Source organism: Polistes fuscatus, unplaced genomic scaffold, assembly GCF_010416935.1.
Source record: "Polistes fuscatus isolate 324 unplaced genomic scaffold, CU_Pfus_HIC Scaffold4, whole genome shotgun sequence".
Taxonomy (NCBI): Eukaryota; Metazoa; Arthropoda; class Insecta; order Hymenoptera; family Vespidae; genus Polistes; species Polistes fuscatus.
This window is the reverse complement of record NW_025113118.1, coordinates 562,607-584,463: the sequence shown is the minus strand read 5'-3', so window position 1 is coordinate 584,463 and position 21,857 is coordinate 562,607. Positions and strand designations below refer to the sequence as shown.

The following is a 21,857-nucleotide window of genomic DNA, read 5'->3' as shown; positions in this document are numbered from 1 at the left end:
GCACTCTTTTACTCCTCGAACGAAGCGCGAGTCGGAGGAAGAGAGGCGCACAGGATGGCGGGGCGAGAGTCGGCTTACTACGCGGCGAAACGCCTCGACGGCGTTCAGTCGTCAGCGATCAGACCGCCGGGCAGTGCGGACCCACTCTTCCGAACAGTCACTCACTCACTACTCTCTCTCCTACTACTACTCTCCTCTCTTTATCTCCATATACATTATACCTTGCGACTCCTACGTACCTGTCTAACTCATATTCCCGATTCATATTAAACATCCATCGAAAGGATTTCTCGACTATACTGGAATATTTATTTCTACGATCTTCGAATGATTTTCGAAGTATCATCAAACGCCTATTCTTTCTTCCATTTTTCTTTCCTTTTAATCCTTTTTTCGAATTTCTTCAATTTGAAAATTGTCGTCCGCGATACTCGGTCACCGAAGAGAATTTATTCAAAATACGTGCTTCGGTCTTAGCAAGAGAAAAATAGATAGATATATAGAAAAATAGAGAGAGAGAGAGAGAGAGAGAGAGAAAGAGAGAGAGAGAGAGAGAGAAAAAGAGAGGGAGAGAGAGAGGAAGAGAAAAAGGAAGAGAAGTTGAAAATTAAATACGTCTTTGAAAGATCGTGGACGATAGACGAATTCGAATAAAGGACGGACAGAGTTTCCCTTTTTGCCGATTTATTTGGAAAAAGAAAAAGTGAACTCATCTTCGAACGAAGAAACGGAGAAATATCATCGAATCGAAAACTTTGGAATCATCTTACAACCTCAGAAGATCTTGTAAACGACGAAGGAAAATAGAGTGCATGAAAATTCTTTTCAACGAAAGTTATTCAACTTATTTTTTGTCTTTTAGTTTTCTTTTTTATTCAATTATTTTATTCGTCTCTTACTTGATTTTTCGTTGTAACGAAAAGTCGAGGAAGATACAAAATCGCGGATAACGAAAAAACACGGGTGTTACATAGATTCAAGTGGAATTGTAACGATTCCGAGAGAAGTTTGTGCGACTTTACCTGCTGGAGCACGTGGTATTCGAATTTAACGGAAACTGCTTTCTCGTTGATGAAAGAACGATGAGTTTTTCGATCGTAAAGAAAATAAATGCAAATTGAAAAACTGGAAAAGAATAAGAATGAGAAAAGAAAAGAAAATAATCTCATGAGAGATGAGGAAAGGGTGTTGAATCCGAGTCAGTTTGCACAACTCGTTTTCGTGTGGGAATAATGAAGGAAACAGTGTGCTGCTAAGAAAGAAGTAAAACAATATATGTAATGTGCGGTAGTAATATCGTAACGTAAACGTGTGGGAGAAAGCTGCACATCTATATTTTCTCGAAGAAAAAAATATTCACAACCAGGCGTATTATTTTTTCTTGTTGAACGAAGAAATGGAAATTATCCGAACGCGTATCCGCCGACGGACAGCCACTTGCTTCGACGAACAAAAATACGACTTGCGAGGTAAGGAAAATATTTTTTTGATTGAAATGAATAAATAAACAAAAAAGAACTGTGCGAAGATGATCGTTTTCTTCTAAATATAATTGTGATCATTTTCCCCATTCTGATCTTATGATCCTCGAATTGTAATCGATTCTGTTTCCGAGGATCAACTTAAGATTTGATCTTTTAAAATCCGAAGAAAGTGTATTGATTCAAATGAAATAGTTGTGACAACATAGTGGCGCCAATCGACGAGTGAGTTTCCACCTGTAGAGTATCCAAATTTCGGGCTTTTTTTTACCAATCGTAAAATCGTTCAACTTTTTCGGGAAGATCAAAAGGCACGTGCCTTTTTATTCGTACCTTCTCTTGTATACCGCATCATTCGTTCTTTCGTTCGTTCGTTCGTTCGATTGTTCAAGTAAAGAGGTTCACCCTTGGAGAGAAGGTATTGTGTCGAAAGGGAAAAGCACCGTTGGCTCCTGAATCATCCAACAAACGTATAGTCTGCTGTATCTAATCCTGTATTTTGTTGACGTGTGGAGTTAAATGGTGCATTGGACATTTCCGGCATAGTAAGGTGAAATTAGTTGGAGTTCTTTTGAAAAAGGGCACGGGTCCTTGCAGGTGTTTAAATTTTTTTGTAGTCTCAAGAGAAATTATCGACAGTGAAATAAAACGAGTTGAAATAGTTCTTTCGGTTCGTTAGCTGACGATTGATCCATCAGATCGATCTTTTCAAAGGGGAAGTAAATAAATAAAGAAACATAAGAACGCTAAAAGATTGAAGAAAGGAAAAAGAAGAGCTCATATCGAACGAGCTATCGAGGAGAATGTTAATCACACGCGATCGAGTCGTTAGAGACGGATATCGCGATAATATTTTATATCGTCGAGTCTTTCGAGGAACATCGTGCGCTCTTCGTAATTCGCTTCGAAATCCTACGAAACGATCACGAAGTCGTTCTTTCGTTAAACGCGGACATTAAAGTGCCTTTGCCGAGTCATAAATACGCGATGCACGACGAGTGCGCGATCCCTTTTTCTGCTTCGTTGATAAAAGAAAGAAATGAAAAAAAAAAGAAAAGAACAGATAGATTTCTTGTTTAAAAAGAACGAAATGCGATTCGTTCGTGCAAGTCAAATATACGTCGCAGAGCGTTTGATGATCGAGCCCGTCGCTCAGCACTCTCGTAAATCGTGCCACGTCATCGGTCGATCGTCGAGAAACGATTTACTGACGCATCCCTCGAAGCTAAATATTTCTTTTCTTTTTTTTTATAACAAAAAATTATTACTTCTTCGAGTAAAATTTTTCCAGTAAGATAATCAAATAACTTTCTAATAATAAATCGAATTGAATCAAAGATCTTTGATCTAATCGCGAGCAAGGAGTAAGTGGATCCCTAAAGATCCCGCGTTCGAAGAATTTCCTATTCGATTCGTGATTCGTCTTTCGTAGCTCGAGAACAGTAAAGGGCCGAAAGGTATCGTCGAAGAGGATCGCTCTGCCGGAAGGTTCCCGTGGAAGTTGGTTGCATCGTGGTATATACCCCTGAGGTTCCACTTCCTCGGGGCCATATAGGGGCCATTATCCGATCGTGGAATTTGAGCTCTGGCCTTTTCAGCCGCGCGTCAAATTATCCTCGAGCACAATGCGCCCGTTGATTGATATCTTCAGTCGTTGCTGCTGCAACGTGCCCTGCCTGCGCCTTCTTCTTCCTTATCCTTTTTCTTTCGACCCCTTCCCTTCCTCCCGTCCGCCCATCCTCTCTCTCTTTCTCTCTTTCTCTCTTTTCTTCTCTTCTCCGTTCGACCAGGCTACTTGCCTTTTTTCCTCTTCGTAGAGCATCACCGTGCTCAGCGGTCTTGTACAAAGCCGAGGACCGAATATTTTCACTCGCTGGCCCACACAGACCTTCCACTTGATTTATCCCAAAGCACCGCTCTCCTTCTCTCTCTCTCTCTCTCTCTCTCTCTCTCTATCTCTCTCTCTTTCTCTCTTTATCTTTCGTTCCCACATAGTACCTTCGAAACTCGTTTCTACCTTTGGAGGGAAAAAAATGATCCCACCGAGTCGTGGATCACTTTGAAGGATTTTCGACCATGAGCATTGGACTTTGAAGAATTGTTAGCTTATTACTTGCAATAACACACTTTCTCTTTGAGCATATATTCTTTCTCCACCAATTTACTAAAATACTCTAGTTAATGATCATCAGGGGAAGAAGAGAGAAGGAGGAAAAATATCTGCGTAATACATAAGTACTTACGTATCACTCGCAGCTGTTGGTAAAACGTGTCGTGGCTGCGTCGAAAGCGACACTTTAATCGTCGGTAATTGCGCATGCCCGAATTAGGTAATTACCCTACACGAACTAAGAAGAAGGAGAAGAAGCAGAGGAGAGAGGGGACAGTTAGTAGCTTAACCGAGTCCGTTTACACTGTTACTCATTAGCTCGCTTTGGCACGAGTTAGCATAATTTGCACGAGACAGGAAGTTTGTCTGATCGTGAGTGGTGGTGATAGTTGTCGTGGTATGGTGATGGTGTAGGAACTTGTTCTCTCTCTCTCTCTCTCTCTCTCTATCTCTCTTTCTCTCTTCTTCCCTCTTTTTCTTTTGTTTCCTTTCGATATTTACTTTTATTTATTTTGGTACTTCGTCCAGATAGAACGACAGTTAATTTTGCAAATTTTCAAGCATCTCGCCAAAGAAGAAAAAGACTCTATTAGTCAGTGTTGACGAACTAAGTCAAGTCTTCTCGTCGATTCGTTTTACTTTTTTTCTACCAACAAAATTTGTTCAGTCACACTTACTCTTTCTTTCTTTCGATATACAGGAAAGTAGTATATTTTCTCGAGTGTACGAGAGCATTGAGTTTGGCATGCCTTGGCAAATTTCAACGATAGATCAGTCGTGCCCTTTTTCCATCGCATTTCGAACAGTCGAATGGATACCGAAGAGACTTAAAGTGAAACTCCAGCGACCGGAAGAGAGTTTTCCGCGCCGCCGCTGCGCTCTTCTACTGAATTTTACTCGCTTTTTTCCATCGGTCCTTGCCGTAACGAAATTAGGTCTTCGAATATTTGCTCTTCGTTTTTCACGACGAAAAAGCTACGCCTCTTATCGATTCAACTTTTTCTCTCATCCTCTATTTTATCTCTGTCTCTATTTTTCCAATTCGTCTACGATATTTGTAATTTGTTTTTTTTCTTCTTTTTTTTTTTCTATGAAAATTCGAGTTTTGCATAAAACGAAACAATGATGAGATACTATTTTTCTTACGTTGAATACGACGAATAAATCCTCTCCTTCATCCTTTCACTAATTACAACTCAAAGCGCATGATAACTCGCACTTGTACTAGGTGAACGAAGTAAAAAGAACTTTCGCAGTTGGGAGCATTTTCCGTCCCCGTTATGTCTAACGGGCTTCCAATGAAATCGACGTTCACTTTGTATGTTTAACTTTGTACCTTCAAAGAGATGGAGATATATATATATATATATATATGTAGAGAGAGAGAGAGAGAGAGAGAGAAATACATGCATAAGTAATCGCATTGACAGATCGACGTTTGAACGAAACAGTAAAGGTAGGAACAGAAAAGATATTGCATGATCCACAGGTGTGTCGCATAGCGCACTCTCCCCCTATCTATTTTCATTTTTTTTTATTCCTTCTATGCCATACTCATAGGTCTGTTCTCAGTATACGTATAACCCATGGGCACGTTCACATACACGAGGTTAAATTTTAACGCGATTCCGTTTCGGCTTCAAGTCATGCGTAGCGTATAAATATTGTATATAAATAAGGACGATCCGTACGCTCTTATTTATGGGAATTTTATGAAAATCTCATAGGGTAGAAAAAAGAAATATACATGGAAAGGGGAGGGATACGTCGACCTCTAGCGATCTTCGAACCGTAAGGTCTATAATTCTTCGTTCGAGTCGTAATTATGCGAGCGTTGAAAGCTACCGATTTAAGTTTCTAAAGCATTACTACCTTTGATCTCCATAAAATAATCTTTTAAAGGTACTAACATTTTTTATTCGTATTTTAGACAATTTCTTTTCTCGTAACAATGTTTTCTTCCTACCGCAGTCGACCTTGTTTTTTCATCTTTCCTTTATTTTATTGTTCTTTTTTTTGTACGGGTAAGATTCGTTTTGAAAAATAAAAGTTTGAAGATGACGGTAAAGGGCTCTAAAGGATTCGTGAGAATTTGCAGTATCGTCACCTTATGCTAATGAACGAAAGAAAATCCCTTTGGAAGATCTTTCTCACGGGGTTCCGCGGTCTATGGAATATTAATAGGCTTTCGACCCATCGTTTTTCTTCGCTCGTAGAGAGCCAGTACTAGAAGGAATTTTCGGTGGTAAAAGGGTTGGACCGAAGAACGCCTCGAACCATCTGCGCGACAAGCAAAACTTCTCTGACTACGGTATGGGTACCCCCTCAAGGACGAGACTCATTAATAATGCCTCAATGTTATTATAATACGATACATCTCGTATCGGTTTTCTAGAGAAGGTTTGTTACTATTTAAAATAACAAAAGCTTTTAAGCTTTGATTCTAATCAAATCGAGTCCTGGGAAAGGTGGTCGATGGTCGGTGATTTCATAAGACCGATCGAAGTATATTCGAAGAAACAAAAAAACGAAAAAGAACAAAAAAATCAGATGCAGCAAAGTAAAATTTTCGACAGGGTCGACGTATCCTGGGGAGGAATTACATGGAATAATTTGTGGCCAGTGGCCCTTTCTCCTTTGCTCCTCCTATTCCCTCTCATTTTCCTCTCTACGTCTTCTTGATGCGATTATAATGAACGCTTGGCTTATGCTGGAGCTCGATAACCTAACCTTAAGGACGGTGGACCGGGGATTAAAAATAAAAAGCTCGGTGCAATAATAATAAGAGGAGGCGGAGCACGAGGTGGAATACGTAATGCGTTAAGGACCGCGAGATGCTGCGCTTGCTCGAGGACGAAGCATGAAATTGAGTTTCGCTCGGAAATCGATTTTTGCCGAAAATGAAATAACATAAAAAAAAGGAAAAATAAAATAATTTACATGGTCCCTCCCTTTTGTTACATTAAGATGTGACACTCTTGTACAACGTTTTTCTTGAAAATAATCTGTTTATGAAAATATTTAGTGGATTATCGATGATTCTCTTCTACAAATATATTTCTCTTTTTTGTTTCAGACGCAGCTTTATGCTCGCGGAAGGAATATGCGTGTTTCTTCGTGTGCGGACGGTAAGAATAGTTTGATCGCTAAATTTCAAACACGGGATGTCGAATAGCCTTCATCGCTTTTATATTAACAATAAGACTACGGTCCTATGTGAGTTTGATCGGAGGATGAGAGTCGAATAATTGTCAAAAGTCGATTAATCGTGGAAGAGGATAAGAAGGATAGAAAGTGAGAGAGAAAGAGAATATAGGAGCCGAACGATACGGCCCTGGTCTCTCGGTGGTTGATAGGGTATAATCATGCCGAGTTTCATATCTCGAAGGGGCCGCGGGAAGATGGTCCAACATCTGCCGCTGCAGGGAATCTCTGCCCACATGCTGGCCAGCATACAGACGCACACGTACGCGCTCGCGTACAAGCGCAAAAAGTGACGTAGGTACACGGTGGGACGTCATGTAAATTCATTCGAAACACATGGCAAGACCCGAGAGCGCGCGGTGTTTCTCTTCTCTGCGAAAGGCTTTTCGAGAAAAGGAATCTCGAAGATGGCAGAAAAAGAGACCATAACTTTGACTTCGACTTTGGTACTCCGACTATTTCAGGCTGTGTCACGGATCAAATAAATCCTTTTCCTAGTACGCTTCTTTTCTCCAGTTTTGTGTATTTCTACTCGAGCGGTTATTCTTTGAAACGATTGCAGGTTGAAATTATTTAAATAATTTACTAAATGGAAAAATAGCGTCTCTAATGGAATAAAAAAGAAAAAGTTTAATTTTTTATTTTTAACTTCTCTCTATTTTCTTTTCTTTCTTTTTTCTTTTTTAACAATGTATGTATCTATCAATTTTTATATTCGATATAAAAACTAATAGCGAGTTTTGATAGCAACGCACGATATTTCGCCATTGAAACGTTAATGACGCCAGAGGGACGTTGAAAAATGAGACTCGGGGCGAAGTGGAGAAGCGGATAGGGGGGGGGGTGGACGACGGCGGAGGCCGAGGGGGTGGACGGGCCCGACCGAGAAAAGAGATACGCTCGCAAAGCGTGCGGAATTGCAGAACTGCCTTTAATTAAAGTCATCAAGCTAGTTGAACAATTATCATTAATTATGGACGTCGCTTGGTCACTCACACGAGCCATCACTGCCGCGAGAGTTGTATGTATTATACACGTACGTATGTCGGAAACGTTTGACTTTCCTTGCGTGCTTGACTTCGTTCTTATGTTAAAGAAAGAACAAAATCTAAAGAGAGGAGAAAGAAGGAGAGAGAAAGACAGAAAAAGAGAAAGATAAACTGGAACAGAAGGAGAAGCACCGCAATGGCAAGTCGTAAAATGCACGAATTTGACGGATTTGAAAATAACTCGCTTCGTCGAAATCTCGTTGTTCTCCTTCTAATTTAAAATTAAATTTTAAAAATTATTTTTTTTTCTCTGTTTCACCCCTCCCCCATATGTATAGAATCCATTCGAAATCGCTTTAAAAATAGTTAGGACCGTCAACTCTTTGATATTCGTAAAAAAGTAAACGACGTACCATGGTTCCCATACTTCTTTTTTCTCTTCTCTTATTTTACTTCTTTACTGAAGAGCGAAGAGGGGGGGGGGAAGAAGAAGAAGAAGAAGAAGAAGAAGAAGAAGAAGATGATAGCTAGCTCAGTTTGGTCCGCGATAAAAACCAAGCGGCAAAAAAGAAAAAAAACGGGTTGCTTCTCTCGGAACGACGTCGATTTCGAAATCCAGACATAGTTGAAAGACAGAGAGAAAAAAAGAGAGAGAGAGAGAGAGAGAGAGAGGATCGTGTGGCACAATAAAGATAACGATTTACGTTCGACTTTATCGCTGGGTAGCTGGGGCCAATGACTCGACGAATGCGGGGTGAGCTCATGTCTCGATTCCGTGATTTAAGTTCCGTTGTTGCCGCCGATTCGAGTCAATCGCTTCGTTTTTACTGATTTGGACGCAGCTAGCCATTGAGAGGGCGAGAGCAGCTTTTAAAGAAGCGATAACAAAGTTCTAATAAATTCGAAGCATTGACTGCATTGTTTTTTCAAATTATAACGTTTCCATATCATATATTGTTTCCATTTTCTTCGAATAACGGAAAGACCATGAAGATTAAAATATTTCTTTGTTTTTTTCCTAATGTCCGTTTTATTTGAAATTTCCGATAATCACATATATTCCCATAAGTCGGAATAACTTTACGGTAACTTCACAAACTACCCTAAAAGCTATATTCTATCTTTCGCATCTTTTTTGGTTTCTCCCATTTGACTTGTTTTTTCTCTTTCTCTCTCTCTCTCTCTCTTTCTCTTTCTCTTTCTCTTTCTCTCCCTTCATTTTTTTCTAGCGAGACAATGACGTTAATAACGGTAATGATCCTGTTAAGAGTTCTTAGGGCTCATTCTTATTAAAAAAAAATTTAAGACCGGGACGAGTTTACGACTGCGAATACCGGTAGAACGAGCCGTATTTCTTCGCGAAATTTAACGAACCTTCGCGCAATGGGACACCATTAAAAAATTCCAGAGCGTCATGTAGCACGGCGCACGCAATGGCGATAAAAGCTGAAGGAAAGAGATAGAAAGAGAAAGAGAGAGAAGGAGTGAAAGGAAATAAGAGGGAGTTGGATGAGAGAAGGCAGCGGATTATGGAAGGCAGAGGATGAGACTGACGAGAGGTTTAACATCACGCGAACTTTAGTAAAAACATTATCGATCGGTAAACGTGATGCGCTCGCGCTGCGTTAAAGTTTGTATCGTAAATGGCCGATCGTAAAAGATCGAACGCCACGAAATAAAATTATTTCTTATTTCCGTACAATGGGAATACCTTATAACAAAGGTATATTTTGATTTTCGATAATTTCTTATATCGTGTGATTATTATCGAAGATTTTACGACACTATAAATTGTATTTTTCGAGAAAATAGTCGAATTTTTTTTCTTTTTCTTCCAAGTAACTTTGTTAAAAATGACGATAAATTTTAATCGTACTGACCTCTATTGCTTTTTCAAAGAAGGATATAAATTTTCAAAATGTTATGCTCGATGGAAACAATAATTCGCAATATCATATTCTGAATTCAGAGAAACTTCTTCTAACTATACTGTCTCGAATAGAAATTTATATTATAAACTATAGAATTTATAAACTTCATTAATTATAACTTTAAGTTCGCAGAAATTGAAATATTTATTCGTAGAATCGTATATTTTGATGAAATATATTCCTGGCTAAAGTGTCTTTTAATTTACGAAGAAATATTTGCGGATGTCTACTAAAAAATTCAATCAAAAATAAAAAAGGAAAATAAAATCAACAGGCAAAGAGAAACGAGCAAAACCGTGGTATGAATTTATATAAGAAGTAAAGAAAGAGAGGAAATAATGTGGTTCAGGGATATCGCCTCAACGTTACGAATAGCAATAGACGCCGGTGGCTCGTGGTTCGTCAATTAGCGTGTCGCGCTCGTTATCGTGGAAAATAATTAGGTTGAACGTACCAGAGAACGGTTCGTTAGCTCGTCTTCTTTCAAGTATACATAAGCTCTCTCTCTCTCTCTCTCTCTCGACTAACATGAAAATCGTGAAAGATGGGGGTTTCGGAGGGGGAAGGATAGGCATATAAGCGTCAATTCATCTCAACGATAAATATATACGCTTAGGTAAATATCTCTATATAAGCGAGTAATGCTTTTCGTGGAAGTATCAAATGAGAGATGCACGCGTATCCGATCATTAAAATCTAGGTAATCAAGCTATTTTTTTTTAGAACAGAGTGTTGCCGATTATTCCTTCCAGTTCATGTACTCTTACTGTTTACATCGTTATAGCAAATAAGATTTTTTTTTTTTACAATAAAGAGCATTTAAAAGCGTGCGTAAATAAGACAAGAGTAGAAAAAGAAATTATTTGTGTAACGTTTCCATTTTACAATATTACCGTCCCATTACTTTCAGATATAATAATCGAATGAAAACAAAGCGACCGCGTTTGATACCGGATAACACATAGAACGAATGATATCTACGGTGTTGTTTACGTCTTCTTCATCTCTTATGAGGTGGGAGGAGAAGGAGTGGAGGAGGAGGAGTTAACGAACGCGGCGAAAAGAGGGAAAACGGTAGGAGTCGTTGGAACGCTCGAACGACTCGCTTATAAGCACGCTATATTATACCAACACGCATACGTTTCCATAGAACAAATAACTTGAGATACGTTGCACGCAAAATGCAATGAGTTATGGCGCGGCAACAGAGCGGGCAATAAATTATCCTTAACGACGTGGCGCGGTTAATACAAGAGGAGAAGGAGAAGAGCGAGGGTGAGGAGGGAATGAGAGGGCTGGTGAGAGAGGAAGTCCGAGATGGTTCGTTATCGTTCGTATCACGATGATCATTCCAAGAGAATTATCTCATTATCTTATGATACTAATTTATTTGTGTACCATAGTGTCAAGAAATCATCGATATCGCAGATATCGTCAGTTGTCTACTACGTGTTATAACTTTTCTGATCGCTAGGCTTAATCAGTATTTCTCTCTTTCACTCTCTCTTTTTGTTTCTGTCAGTTAGGCATGTATGCAGATATTTTGAATATCGATGGGTGAATGCATGATCGTTAACGATTCGCTTGAATGGAACGACGCATCGCGAAAAGCATGCGGCATCTTGTGAACAAAAACGAGATTTACGAGTAAGAAAGAGTAAGAGAGTGTATCGTTAATTCAAAGACAGAATATCTTAGATAATAAGATTTAGGAATACGTAATGTTATTTGTTGAAAATTAACGAATCGTTAATTCCTTTTTGCATAGAATAAGATATAAGATAGAGAGGTAAAATTGTAAGAGCTTGTAAAAGCACTGCAGGAACATGGGGAAGAAAATTCGGGCCTGATCGGATGGATGGTCCTCGGATGAATTTGCATGCGGCCCTTAGCTCCAGGTGTCCCAAAATTTGCATACGAAAGGGGTGGCTTTCGCGGATTCCTCCCCTTTTTCCTCGTAACTCTTTTACTCTTGATCTTTCTCTTTCTTTCTTTCTTTTAAACTACCTCTTTTCAACCCCGGCGTGCGCGCGCATCGGTATATTCTCGTTTATGGGTTACCAGCTCAGCGTGTCGCGTCGTTAACTCGATGTTAAACTTTCGTTAATGTCGGTCTTTAACAATCGCCTTTTCCCGGTCGGTTTCGCCTTTTATAGATCGAATTTGCAATCTACGAGATAATCTCGATAACACCGAAGCGAACGATTATCAATAATGTACGTGAAAAAAGTCACAATGATCGATAACGCTTCACCGTTCGCCGTGAAATGTCGAATATAGATAGAGCATGAGAGAGAGAAAGAGAAATACGGAAAAAGAAAAGAGAAAAAAGAAATATACAGAAAAAAGACATATCGGTCTGCCTTAGAAGCAGCAGCAGCAGCACAAGCAATAGTAATACCAATACGGCCTTTTACTCCGAGCGTTGAAATGTCGAAACGCCATTTTCTCCTTGATTTATTCTTTGTGAAAAGCAAGAAAGAAAGAGAAACGTATTTATCGCGCGTGAACGAGATTATCTTTTCTATCGTTCGATACGAGATCCAACAACGCTTCGCCGCTAATCATTAATATCAAGTAGATATATCCTATCTATAGACCTATCTATATGGGTATCTATATACTTATATTTATTACGGATTGCGCAAACATCGTTAAAACAACAAACAACGTTATTTCCAGTTAGCGCGCGCGATCGCGAGCGCACGCGCGAGCCATCGATTGTGGGCACAGGTGAAAATGAGCGATCGGAGTAGGAGAGAACAAAGTGTCGAAACCGAAAGAGGATAATGATAGCCGCCTACGGCCGTCGTTTATTTTTGGAACGTATTTTTATCGAGAACGCTTTATCGTCTTGAAATTCTCGCATTTGTTTTGCACCATTTTCCCCTTTTTTTTATTTTAAATTTTATTTTGTTCGCACGAAAGAAGCGACACAAGCATTGTTCGTTGGCTTATAGATTATTATTAAACGAGCGTCCATCCTCTTGGACACTTTTTCCGCCTTCGTTCACCCCTGACCACATCAACCTTTCTTTCTCTCTCTCTCTTTCTCTCTCTTTCTTCCTTCCCCTACCTAATTATTTAATCTGGCCTGTAACCTCTTCGATGTCATTGCGCTTGACGCGTTTGCGCGCGCGGGCGCGCCTTGCGTGATGAAAGAGAGGGCTGCGGCCATCTTGTCTGACGTCACCTCACGCCAAGCACGCAACCGCGAAACGCCGACTTCCTCGTTGCGATAACACCTTATTTTTTATCGCTCCCACTCCCTCCTTCTTTCTCTTTTTTTCTTCTCTATCTGCCTAACTATCTATCTATTTATTTATCTATCTATTTTTCTCTCTTTTTTTTTCTTTCTTTCGTCTTTTTCTATCTCATTTTCTTTCTCACGTATAAGTACTCCTCGTGAGTTAGTAATTTACACTGTATATACATATCTCCGCGTACATCTCTCTTTATCTTCTTTTTCTGATTCTTTTCTTTCTCCCCCGTCTTTTTTCTTACCACGCTACGCTCTTACACACTCCCATATATAACACACACTTATACACACGCACATACGCTATGGACGAGCACGTACGCCTTCAGTTTCGGTTGCGACGAAGCGAGACACCCCTCCCGCTGTATAGAAAATGGCGGAATTTAATGGACAAGCGCTCGACCGCTATTCGTTGCTCCCTATGAAATTTAAGGTAGGCGGTGATTCGATTTTATCGACATGGTTTCACCACCTACTTCGTTCCTTTCCTTCGAATATTTCACTTTCTCTCTTTCTCTCTCTCTCTCTCTTTTTCTCCCTACCTTTCTCTTCCTTATGCCTTATCCTATGGCGTTCTTCCCTCGTTTACACGTTATAAAAATACAAAGTAGTAGATAGAAGAAAAGAGATACGAAAATACAGAACTATCTTTACCGATCGATACGACGTTCTTGTACAATCGTAAAAGGAATTCTTTTATTTGGTATCTCTGTGCTGCAGGACTAACAACGAGCCTGTCGTAAAGGAAACGTCCAGTGATTAGACATTTTTTTGGCGGTAAAGAGATAAAAGAGATAACGACGCGACAACGAATCAAAAACTTCGAGGAGTCGGTTTATTTAAGAAAAATCTGTGAAACTCGTTAGAAATTCTTCCTTCTAGAGTGGAATTTCTTCATAGTTTAGATCATTGGCTCGAGGTTCTTCTCATCTTCTTTCTCTCTCTCTCTTATTTTCTTTGAAAGTTAAGAGAAGCAGAGAAAAGGAAAAACATTGAGAAAGAGAAAGATAGATAGATACAGAGAGAGAGAGAGAGAGAGAGAGAGACTCGCGGTTAACTGCGGTCGTTGGCGATGTCACGCGATACAAGCGGAGTCGTCGGCAATTTAAATTCGCGGAAGGCTGTAATCACCGGTGCGTTTTGCGTTTTGCGTTATCAACAGACGTAAAGGGGTACCAAAGTGTACGAGAGTGGCCTCGGGTAAGCGCTTTCGTGATACGTGTTTACGACTGATATTAAATCAAGCTTCGTTTACAGTCCCAATAAAATGCAAGGAGTTCGATGAGGCCCTGATATCGTTGCGCGTCCAACTTGGAACCAGTTCGAGACATCTTTGAGAATATTGAGAAATGAGAGAAGGGCAGTGTTCACCTTAAAGCGAGTGTATCGACCTAACGAAGAAAACTATTGGAAGAACGTCTCTCATTATAATACCGGTTTTTCCGCAAAAACGAAAAATTTTATAGCTTCTGGCGCCTTGTGCTCGCGACTAGTCATCAATAGGCTTCAACTCGACTTGAGAGAAGTACTAGCTCTGTCGTTCGTATTTCATAAAAAGAAACGTGAAACGAGATCGATAGCCGTTCGATCTCATTCAAGTCGGTAAGCCGAACGTTTTTCGATACTTTCCATCAGAATTTGACGGAAAGATTATTTGTAAAGACGCAAGCGGTATCTTTTTCTCCCTTGACGATTTTCCTCTTTTTATTGAATATTTGATCAAAGTATAGATAATGATATATAAAATTCAACGAGTTTAAAAGATACGATCGGATGAGACTCGTTCGTCGTAGAGACATCTTAAACGTGGCGACGGTACACGAAGTTTCCTAGGTCGAACTTACCGAGTAACGTCCGCGGCAGAAATTAACAATTTGTATGTCGCGCGAGTGGAGTTATGATTATCGCCGTGTCGTATCCTGCGAGCGAGATTACCCGTGGTGACTGTTACTTGTCTAGTTTACTGTCTACCGTGTCAGTTTTCTTTCTTTCTCTCTATTCCCCTCACACTTTTGCACGTATACTCTCTTACTATAATATGCTAATAGGGGGATGCTAACTTCCCTGTGTAACGACGGATCGTCGGATCGTGTTTACGAGGTGAGCCGACCCCAGGGTTCCCCTTCGTACCCTCGGCATTTGCGAGAACGAGTGTGTTAAAAGAGATAGAAATAGAAAGATAAAAAAAGAGAGAGGAGGGTGATGGTGTCTCGTTGCATCCTCGTAATTAACGATCGCTTTGAAAGAGTGAATCGGGAGCGAATGAAACAATGGACGATTTCGCGTTTCATCGAGGCGTGTCTTGAAACTTGTGTGGAAAGCGTCGGGACGCCGGTAATTAAATTGAATCGCGACGATTGACAATTTTTTTGTTCACTGGTACAGCTAGTCGAGCGATACATGTCGGCGGAGATGGTGATGACGATTGTCGCGCGTTGTACAGCATTTTCATTTAAGCTCTTTGCTAGTTATATAGTGCTTACGGCTAAACAAAAGACAGACGTATACACAATTAAAACAATATTTATTGTGCTAAGCTTTGAATATATAAAATAATAATTAAAATAAAATGTAAATATATAGAAAATAACGATGATAAACGTAATAATATAACGAAATATAAGAAGTATAGTTTGACGAGTAAGAATTTATATGGGAAAGTGATTATTAAGAATAAAATTTTCTAGGTCGTTTGGTTAGAGAAAACGAGAGTAATGAAAAAAAATTCAAAAGAGTCGCTTGTTTGTACGCATCGAGACTAAACGGTACGAATCGAATGATCGAGCGAATTGTCGGATGGAAGTTGAACCGTACGAGAGGGTGTATGTATGTGCGCGAGCAAGCGAGCTAGTGAGAAAACGGGCGAGCGAACGGGCGAAAGAGGATGGGAGAGGCTGGCTACGGGCGTGGTGCGTTCACGATAAAAATGGCGTTTCGTACCACAGCGAGGGTGGTCCCTTTTACTTTCCAACAATAAATGCCGCGTGTGCGATGTACTTCCAACAGACCGCCCTGCTTTGCCTGCTTGAAAAGAGTGTCCTTCCCTATCCCCACCCTTATACGCACCTACATGAACCCTCGATTAAGTTTCCAATAACTTATTACCAACGAATACAATGTAGATGGGAAATGTTTCGGAGTTTTCGATATATCGAATTATTTTCCAAGTTTTTTCTTGTTTTTTCTTTCTAAAGGGAAAAAAGACTTGATGTTATAATATTAATCTAATCTCTATTTACGAGGCTTATTGTTTTCAAACTTAGATGTTACCGAATGAGAATTTCCTCATCGTTGCGTCGTCGACACGAACACGAAGGGTGGAGGGACGCATGCTAAAGCTCAATCGATAATTAAATAAACGAGGAAGGTCATCCCGAAGCCCGACAGCTCGTCGACGAGCTCGCAGCTCGATGGTCCGGACTTTATGGGGTTTCGACGTTTTCTCGCGTACTCGTCTACCAAAACTTTCCCCTTTCTATACGTTTATTTCCCCTTATTTTATCTTCTTTCTTTTTCTTCTTCTTTCTTCTTTGGCTTTTACTTTTCACGTTCGTCGTTGCGACGTAGACGCGTTTGGCTTTGACTCGACGAAATCTGATTAAAAATTCGCTTGGTTGCATTTCCTTCAACCCTTCAACTTCGACAAGAGTAAATTTTCGAGGAAAGAATTATCGGATAAGAGCCCTTTTAAATCCTTCAGTAGCACGTGGTGTTAACGAGTTCGATAACGAGAAACACGGCGGATATCGATATACAACAAACGATACGTTTGAAAAATGTCGGAAATCGAGAGAGGGAAACTAGAATTACGGGGGAAAAAGAAGAATCAAATAGCGGACAAAAACCGCATGCGTTCAGAAGCGAGCGAGATTCTGCAACGTTTTAATCGACGTGGCATCGTATTTACTCTCCAACGCGGGCCATACCGGCTCGTACATGTGTGTACTCGGGAATGGAGGAGAGAAGGGAAATAAAAAAAAGAAAAAAAAAACGAGGAAAAAAGGAAGAGAAAAATTGGGAAAACAAAGAGGAAAAGAAAGGGAGGATAAGCGGAAAAGTGAGATAGATAGAATAAAAAATAGGACAACACAGGGACAGCGGTGAGGTTTTGGTAGGTAGATGAAAGAGCGCGCAACTCTGGTACAATTCCATTTCCGGATGGAGTAAAGCCGAGCCGGACGATCGTCCGAAAAGGCGGTCGGGCGATAAACCGATTCGGACGGACGCGTTTCGAAAGGCCGCGTGCGCGGGTCAACGCGGATTCGAAATCGAAGTCCCACGAAACGGCTGATCATTTTACGCGTCCGTTCGTTTCGAGTTAAATTCGACGTTTCTCTTATCGCGATCGAGTATCTATCTTCTAGGTGAACGTTTTGAAATGATTGCCGAACGGTACGAAAAATCTTTTTTGTTTATCAAACCAACAACAATACGAGGTACATTTGATGGATAGTAAAATCGAATAAACTATGAAAAATATCAGGGAAGTAACTCATTTTGACCATTGCTTTCCTTCTTTCTTACTTACTTTCCTTCGAATCACCAAGGTCATTGATTATCATCGTTATACAATATTCATGCCGTCGCGTCAACTGTCTCGCAATAACTTAGATGTCTGACGATTATTGTGACTCAAATATTTGTACGTAGAATATTAATGCGAAAAAAGGAACGCGCGATGCAATATGTAGAAAGAGGATTGTGCATCGTGTAAAACCTCGATGGAACGAGTGCTCTGAGAATAGGAGATGCATTACATACATAGGTATAGTACACATAGTTACGAGATCAAGATAAACAACTACCGACGAACTTCTTTGTTTGTCAAAACACATCGAGTTCTATTCGAGGTATATATATATATATATATATATAGAGAGAGAGAGAGAGAGAAAGAGAAAGAATGATAGATGATCGAGACTAGAATTTGCTGGACCTTTAAACGAAGTGACGTTTATCGATACTCTTATTCCCTGCAAATTTACCGACACAGATGTTAGATCGAATGTTAGCGATCGCCATGATCGTCCGTCCAACGTTCTGGCTCGTAATTTCTCATCTATAAAAGTTTACACTCAGTTCGGAAAGGATCCAAGTTATAACTACTTTTCGTTCCGTTTGCTTCTAAACGTCCCACCGCTCACGGCAAGCTTCTCCTCGCAGTCATAACTTTCTCTTTCGTGGATTTAGATTTCGCTCGATGAATCACGCTCGCTCTCGATAAAAATGTGTTGCGAGAAACGAGCCACGTTTTTTGTAGTAATAAAAAAATATTTTTTTTCCCGTTTCCGCAAACCCCTGTACTTTTCTCCCATCCCTTAATGAAAGACTAAAAGAGAGTTTTCTCCATTTTGGGAAAAGCTTTGGATCGACCCAATCGGATCCAATCGTTAGGCTTCGAACGTCAGAGGATGCAGGGTGGAGGGGCAGCACGTGGCTTAATTGATTCGATTTCGAGGGGTTTTCATCCCACTTTCGCAGTGTGGATCTCCCATCCTTTTCGCTACCGCATGGGTATACACACGAGGACGCTGCCCTCTGCAACGTGGCATTAACGTAGAGGGGTTCCCCGCCATCCACGAGCTTCTCTCTATCTCTCTTTCTCTCTCTCTCTCTCTTTCTCTTTCTATCTCTTTCACCCTTTTCCACCCATGATATTTTTTTCGAAAGGTCGTCGGGGCTTTCGCAAACAGGCGTATATACACGTATAGGCAAAAAGGGGACACGCGTGTCTGCTGCGTACTCTGACTGAATCGCGATTCCCGATTGCATTGACACGAGGAACTTTTGCGCGCACCATTGCACTCCATATTGTACTTGTTTTTTTTGTCTCTTATTGAGCTTCCTCCGTAATCTACTCGAATAAAATCCTGGATCTTTTACGAACTACTTTTTTCTGATTTATTTATCAAGCTTTTGTCTTTCTGATTATAAAACAAATTAGATAAAAGATTGAAATAGAATATTGGTAAATCAAGCGAGAAAATAGAAGAAAACTTATATATTCCCTAAATATCCTCGTATTTCTGTTTTATAATTTGGCATATCTCAGGGAAGAAATAGGATTTTATATATTTTTATTTCATAAAAGGGGAGAGTAAAATTTAAGCACCATGGTCGATCACGTTAACCATGGTACTCCATAGGGTAATTTTCGATATCCACCTTGTTAGCCTGGAATAATATCTCGTTGTAGGAGCTTTAGTATTTTCCCCAAGATTACCTCTGACTATTTTCTTGTAGTCCTGACTTCCGTTGGTGTTGACGATGCTAGTGTTAGTGGATTCAATACCTCCGGTACTATGAACGAAATCTTATCTATATTTCGTGCCAAGAGGCAGAAGAAGAGGGACGAAAGAAGAGACAGGGAAAGTGAAGATCGAGCATACTCTTGAAGCCAAAGAGAAGGGCCGATGGGCCGCGTTGGTCCTTTCCTCCTTCCTTCCTTCTTTTATTCTTTATTCTTCCCCTCGACGAGGAAACAAGCACCTATAACATCCATGTAGGCGTTTTTACGTGCGTATCCTTGCGTCGAATTTTTGAAGAAGAAGAAGAAGAAGAGTGCCAAGCGAGTATTAAAGTTTCGCTTTACGTGTTGTAAAGGCGAGAAGGAAGTCCCTTCTTCCTTCTCTCGCTCTTTTTCTCACTTCTTCTCATTCAACATCTTTCAACTAGTTCGTTTTTTTCCTTTGGCAGCCGAGTAATGGCCAAGGCTTCCAGTGAGTTCCATAATTTCGTAGATGTGCCAACGCTTGAAAAAACCCCTCTACCCACTTTTCCTCTTTTTCTTTCACTTTCTCTCTCTCTCTCTTTCTCTTGCTCCCTTTATTCATCCCTATCTCGACTTCTCGACAAGTTTGATTGCCGTGGCACCCCGAACTGTCGTCGCGGATGTCAGTGTTCAGTTCTCGTCTCTACGGAGACGAATGATTCTGCGTGAAAATCGATTTGTTTTCCGGGCGTCTTTCTCGCGAGAAGGTAGGACGTCTGAATAGAAGAGAAACCGGTCGTGAGTTCTTCTTCGGTATTCCTATCACGGATCGAGCGTCCAGCGCGATGGTAAGCGATAGGAAGTCGAAATACCGTAGAACTCCATTTATCCGAACTCTATTTATTCCAAGTGCTGATAGTAGATATGTACGTAACTCGTCGCTTTATCAGAAGGTTCGCTTCGTTTCTTATCTCATCTGAAAGAAAGATGAGGAAAACAGATGAATATGGGACATTCACATCTACCACTTTCCACGTTGATTTTAATGTCTACCACACGTGAAGTATCTCCGGCGTTCACCTTGAAACCGGTCCAACTGTTTTCCTTCTACTTCTTTCTCAAGTTGATCCAATCGTATCTTTATACCGAATCTCTCTTTCTTCTTCTTTCTTTCTTTTTTTCTTTGGTTCAGCTCGCGAACGAGTTCCATCGACGGCAATGGAATGATTCGCGAATGGTTTTGTTTATTCGCCGAGTCATCTTTGAAATTGCAACATAGTTACGTCCGAACGAACCGCGATCGAAGATCGATATCAAGCAGAAAGAGAATTATTATTGCGGACGATGATTTCTTTTTTGGAGAATTTTATGAGAACGAGAGAGAGAGAGAGAGAGAGAGAAAGAAAGACACCAACATAAGTTTATCTTATCTGTCGTAGGACTTGGTTCGATATTTTTCACGCGTCGCGTATGCCAACTCATCGATGACAAGTTTTCGTTTTTCTTTAAAAAGAAGATATTCCTTAAGAAGTAAAATCGGTATTCTCTTCGCGAAGCGTATCTTGAATAATTCATTCGACAGAAACGAACGTATTCCTACGCGAGTTGAGAAATAAATATATCGCTACTTCCTTCGTTCGCGTCAAGAAACTTTCCAAGTGTTGGTACGAGTAAAATTAGAAAAGGCAACTCTCGCGCCACGTCCAAGCCGAGGTAGAAGAGAATGAGTGAGCAAAGAAATTCGACGAGTTTTAGTGCATTTTAGATAATATATGGTAGAAGTAAAATATATATAAGGGAAGGAACGATGCGGAAGAAGGAAGAAGATCGATTGCACGTCATTTGCGTTGACAAGAGCGGAGGATTACGATTAAAGTGTTCTAACGGGAGTAAAAGAAATTGATCTCGTCGTCGTTGGTCCGATCCACGAGAAAGCCACAAATCAGAAGATGGAGTTTTCGTAGGTTTCTCGAAATGAGTCAGACAAGTCCTAACGAAAGATTTTTGTTTTTCTTCTTCGAGTCTCTTCTTGGCACGACGACGACGACGACGACGACGACGACGATGATGAACCGGGAGAAACGATCATCCTCGGTCCAGCGAATGGCAGTGGGTGAGGAACTTCTGAGCGAGTGAGTAAAATAGTAAGAGTGAGAAGGAGAGAGAAAGACATCGCTTGGCAACGATATATAATGCCGCTGGCATGACGAGGCGAGAGCAATTAGATGTCGCCGGATGCAGCTGCAGGCGATTGCGTCATCAGAGTTACTTTGCAACCTTGATCTCCCGGAGGGCTCTCTTTCTCTCTCTCTCACTCAGTTACTCACACGTTTTCTATCTTCTCTTCGGTCTTTATTTTCGTATTCTACTTCTTCTTTATCATTCTTCCATACTGCGTCTGATATACCAAAGACGTCTCTTTCTCTTTACAAATCTAAGATCTTTCGACTATTTTTCTGATGTAACAGCTTCGAATACGATAGTCTAGTTTGTTCTCATAACGTTAAGAAAAAAAAATTCAATCGAGTTAAAACGACGGAAGAAAAACACTAACGATAGAAAAAAAATCGACAAAGCGATGAAAGGATAACTAGTTTTTGTCTCAGCTCTCCTTGCGATCTCTCTCAAGGATCGTGCAAATGTTTAGAACCTTGACTAACGTTAATTACGTA

General features: G+C 40.4%; 1 protein-coding gene and 1 long non-coding RNA gene across 3 annotated transcripts in view; one reads left to right on the top strand and one right to left on the bottom strand.

Moving 5' to 3' along the window:
* The window catches only part of LOC122521273 (UPF0489 protein C5orf22 homolog), a 443,816-nt gene that overhangs the window by 99,531 nt on the left and 322,428 nt on the right, over positions 1-21,857 (bottom strand). The window lies entirely within an intron of this gene.
* On the top strand, positions 540-9,964 carry LOC122521275. Its single transcript, XR_006304717.1, has 2 exons — positions 540-1,469; positions 6,668-9,964. It is a non-coding gene; the product is annotated as an uncharacterized LOC122521275 (long non-coding RNA).